General features: G+C 36.7%; 1 pseudogene; it reads left to right on the top strand.

The window, feature by feature from the left end:
* Nucleotides 1–1,196: 1,196 nt before the first annotated feature.
* On the top strand, nt 1,197–5,144 carry LOC107513210 (annotated as a pseudogene).
* Nucleotides 5,145–5,410: the final 266 nt, after the last annotated feature.

Genomic DNA, 5,410 nt, shown 5'->3' with positions numbered 1-5,410 from the left:
AAAAATAAATCAAGACACTGATTTTGCGTCCTTCAGAAAACTAACTCAAAATAGATCATAGATACAAAAGTAAAAAGCAAAATTATAATAATTCTAGAAGATACTAGAAGAAAACCTGGATGATCTTGGATATGGCAATAACCAATACCTTTTTAGCTACAACACCAAAGGCACAATTCATAAAAGAAATAACTGATAAGCTAAATTTTATTAAAATTTAAAACCTCTGCTCTGTGAAAAATAATATCAAGAGAATAAGACAAACCACTGGGAGAAAATATCCACAAAAGACACACCTGACAAAGGACTGTTTCAAAAATATACAAGGAACACCTAAAACACAATAAGAAAATAAACAATCCAATTTAAAAATGGGCCAAAGAATTTAACAGATACCTCACCAAAGAGGATACAGATGGCAAATAAGCATATAAAAAGATGCTTCACATTATATGTCATCAGGGAGATGCAGATTAAAATAACAATTAGATACCACTACACATCAAATAGAATGGCCAAAATCCAGAACACTGACAACACCAAGTGCAGACAAAGATGTGAAGAAACAGGGATTCTCATTCATTGCTGGTGGGAATGAAAAATGGTAGAGCCACTTTGGAAGACAGTTTGGCAGTTTCTTACCAAATTGAACCTACTCGTATCATACTATCCAGCAATTGTGCTCCTTGGTATTTACCTAAAAGAGTTGAAAACATGTTTACACAAAAACCTGCATATAGATGTTTATAGCAGCTTTAGTGTAATTGCCCAAACTTGGAAGCAACGAAAATGTGCTTTAATAGGTGAATGAATAAATAAACTGTGGTACATCCAGACAATAGGATATTATTCAGCACTAAAAAGAAATGATCCATCAACATGAAAAGACATTAAAGAATCTTAAATACATATTACCAAGTTAAAGAAGCCAATCCGAAAAGGCTACCTACTGTCTAATTCCAACTATATGACATTCTGGAAAAGGCAAAACTATGGAGACAGTAAAAAGATGGGTGGTTGCAAAGGTTGAGCTAGGGATGATGGGATGAATAGGTGGAACACAGAAAAATTTTAGAGTAGTGAAAATACTCTAACTGATTCTATGATAGATGCATGTCATAATACACTTATCCAAACCCACAGAATGCACAACGCCAAGTGTGATCCCTAAGATAAACTAAGGACTTTAGGCGATTATGTGGTGTCGACGTAGGTTCATCAGCTTTAACGAATATGCTACGCTGGCGGGGCAAGTTGATAATGGGGGAGGCTGTGCATATGTGTCGGCAGGAGGGATGTGGGAAACCTCTGCACCTTCCTCTCAATTTGCCGTGACCCTATTTTTCAGTCTAAAAAATATTGTCTTCAAAGAAATTATCTTAAGGGAAAATATTTGGTGACTTAAAATGTTCACGATTCTTCGTTAAGTGAAAAAACTGGTTAAAAACTATTAAATATTAACTCAACAAAAATTTGATATTATGCATAGAAAAAAGATAGTCAAAAAACGTATAAAATTCACATAAGCGAGAGAACTTGGGATACATTTTGTGTAGATGCTACAAAATTCAATCACATTTCCATTATACAGAAACACTTCTTTAATACTCTAAACTGAAGTTAACAGGCTGTGATATCCTATTTCCGATGTCAGTGAACCAGTCTTGCCAATTAGAGGTAGCTTAGTTACTTACAGCATAAAATTGAGTCCCTTTTGGTAAATGTCTAGTCAGAGTTGGCTTACTATTTTATCATCTCAGAGTCTGAACTCTGTTCGCATTTCTCAAGGTTTCTTCCATTCCCTCTCTTTTCAGGATTGCTGGTAGTCTTCAGAACATAATGACATTGGGGGCAAGACTCTGGCTACTGGTCCTTTCTTACTGGCTCCCACTGACCATAGGTAAGGGTGGTCCTGTTGGCCCATCTTTACTGTATGTGCTCTTTTAGTGCCTGGACAGTGTGGCTTCTGGTCTCTGACCTTGGAAAACACTGTTAAGGACCTGTGATTGTCTTTTCTGTCTTCAATCCCTTATCCTCTTTCCCTAACCCACCACTCCACCATGCCTCACCTCAGCCCCTTTAGTGAGGTTGGTGTCCCTTTGCCACCTAGCCCTCAGTTCTAGGTAATACTATCCCAGTAACTCCTGGCAGGCCACTGGCGCAATCTTCAGCATCCCCACACCTCAGTGTATGGAACTTTTATATCTTCTCTCTGCCTCATGCAGGTTTTGAGGAATGTGGGGATGGGATATCTTCTCCAGTCTCTCTTTCTGCCTAAAAATGAGACACTGACTCTTTTAAATATTTTATTTTCTTATTAGTTTTAAGGATACAGTACATTGGTTAAACGTTAACCATCGGTTAAACATTAAGCATTGGTTAAATGATCCCCCTGATTGCTCTTTCCTCTGGCTCACCACCTAGCCATTACATTAATGCTGACTGCATTCCCTATGCTGAGATTTTTTTACTCTACTTAGGCTACCTCGTGCTGCCTTTGGACTCTCTGAATGGCACCCTTCTCCCAGAATTCTAAGTGGAAGAGTAACAAGGCACTGCTAGTGATGGATGCCAAAAATGTTTTGGAAATCTCTATTCTCCTAACAGCTTTTAAGGAAGAGGAGAGGTAGAATGTAAACTACAAAAACACTCAACCTCTCCATTCTCTCTCCTCTCTTCTCTCTTTCCTCACCTTTTCTTCTCTTTCTTTCCCTTCCCACTATGGATGAGAGGTGCCTGTGGGTCATGCAGGTGGGTACAAAAGTCTGAAGTTTTGGGAAGCAGTCAGAGTTCAAGGTACAGATCTGGAAGGTACCAGCACAGAAGCGATGGGTGAAGCTTTGGAGCTTATAAATGAGAAGAGATCATAGTCCAGAGCAGAGTCCTAGCACTCGTATTTTATTATTAAGAAGACACACGAGTGGCAAGAAACTTTCTCCAAAAACTCTTGGCATATTACAAGATAAATAACATCAATCCTGTAAAAGAAAAGAGGCGTCATTTTCCAGTTTGTCCACAAGTAGTTCCCACCAAGCAATCAAGGCTCTGGGGAGGGAGATGGAGAATAATGAACCCTCACGCACTCTGACACAGGTCTTTTCAAAATTAGGCTGCCCTCTTAGAAAATTGCTCAAGCAACTTTATGTATTCTAGAAGGAAGGTCTTTAAACTGAGAATTTTTCACCGAAAAAGTTTCTTTTTCAGTTACCAAAGAAAAAGTAACCCTTTCCGAAGATTGTCTTTGAAGGTTAAATGTCTTGAGGATGGATGGATGAATGGATGGTGGATGAATGGATTGGCAGAAATACAAGCGGATGGATAGACAGATGGACAGATGGGCAAATGAACTGAGGGAGGGAGGGATAGATGAATGGACAGGAGGCATTACTGTCGAGTACATGAAAACATGAAATAGTCTCTAGAAGTGTTAGTCCCTTAAGAATTTACAGTTAATTACTTAATTAAGCCAATAAAAATTAATGAAAGCCTACTGCTACTCACCGTGTTGGGCAAAGTCCCTGAAGTTTATATCCTTGACCTCATGGAGCATTCAAACTAGAGAAAGAAACAAAGAGCAAACAAACTGATACATCAATTATAAAAATTATGAAAAGTACTCCAAAAGCTGGCTATCGTTATCATCTTAATTTTCATGTTTAATTCTACTAAATGAGAAAGAGACATGCTAGAGATGCCGCTTCCTTCTTACAGGAGGAGCACTGGCACCACAGAGAGGAGGACCTAAGGAACATTTAACATTTTTTAATATTGACCAAGTTGCTTGACCTCCTGGCCAATTTTGCCACTGTCAAAAAAAAAAAAAAGGGGAGAGGGACAATTTTAATGCATATTTGTATTTGAAGATCAACTTTAAAAGTGTGCTAAATATAAAGTATATGCAAACATGCCCAAATCAGAAACATTTATTATAAAGGAAATTTTAAAATATTAAAAGTGTCTTCATTCTCTTTTCTCTATATCTACAGTATCTAACATATTGGAATTATTTTTAAAATACTACCATACTCTCTCAAGTATTTTATCACTATTGTATTAAGCTGCCCTCTGGTGGTTTTTAATTTAGTAAATATCTGTAACTACCTTAGTGTCTGATGTGTAATACATTTAAGGTACTGTAGTTTGTTTAATACCATATTAATTTCTATCTTCTATATGTGCTTATTTGGCAGGGCCTTTGAAATATTTATCTGATAAGAATGGACACTCACTAATGTCCAGAACAGGTAAAATCAGTAAAGTTATGAAGCAGAGTTTGTACATCCAGTGTAAAAAATCATCACTTGTTAGCATTGTTTCTCTTATTGTCATTATAGTACAGGACTGACTGATGTGCACCTTCATCACAAAGTATTAAATTTAACAACCCAAAACACCTGGAAACCAAAATATATATTAAAGGCTCTTATATCACATAATACAATGAACCTTTGCAATGGAAGTATAAAATATTCTTATTAATGAATTGGTTAAATGTTTGTGACTGACCTCAATAATTTGAAATATGCATCTGTCTTTTAACTTCCTGCCCAAGAGAAGCATGATATGCCTGTTTAAAACAGATACTTCTAGTCAAACCAGTCTCTTGTCTTTTGATAAGCTGGAAATTGTCAATCACTTTGTTTTATTTTGTTGAACTTTCTCCAGCTTAATGAATGTAATATATAAAATGACCTTGGTTATGAGAACAATATCTTTTAACCATGAGTTTGAAAATTAGAGTATTGTTTCCTTTCCAATTGGGCCTAGAAGAGTGGCTCCCACAAAGAAGGGTGACGAGAAGAAGGGCCATTCTGCTATCAATGAGGTAGTGACCAGAGAATACACCATCACCATTCACAAGCACATCCGTGGAGTGAGGTTCAAGAAGCGTGCCCCTTGGGCTCTCAAAGAAATCTGGAAATTTGCAGTGAAGGAGATGAGAATTCTAGGTGTGCGCATTGACACCAGACTCAAGAAAGCTGATAGGCCAAAGAATAAGGAATGTCCTGTACCATTTTCAAGTGTGGTTATCCAGAAAATGTAATGAAGATGAAGATTCACCAAACAAGTTTTATACATAGGTTACCTCTGTGCCTGTCACCACTTTCAAAAATTTACAAACAATTAACATGGATGGGCACTAACTGCTGATTATCAAATAATTATAAAACTGCAACAACAAAAAAAGTTAAGAGTATCATTCAAATTTTCCTATTATTAATTCTTTCTAGGTAAAGCAAGAGCTATTTGAACATATTTAAATTATTTATCTTACATGTATACTTCTTCCTTCTGCTGACTTTAGGCTTCATTTGTTCTTCTTTTTCTAGTCCTTTAAGATATCATGTTGGGTTATTTATTTGGGATTTTTCTCGTTTCTTAAGATAGGCCTATAATGATATAAATTTCT

The sequence above is a fragment of the Rousettus aegyptiacus genome, unplaced genomic scaffold (assembly GCF_014176215.1).
Source record: "Rousettus aegyptiacus isolate mRouAeg1 unplaced genomic scaffold, mRouAeg1.p scaffold_m13_p_13, whole genome shotgun sequence".
NCBI lineage: Eukaryota > Metazoa > Chordata > Mammalia > Chiroptera > Pteropodidae > Rousettus > Rousettus aegyptiacus.
Note: the sequence above shows the minus strand (reverse complement) of the source record. Positions and strands in the feature narration are given on the sequence as shown.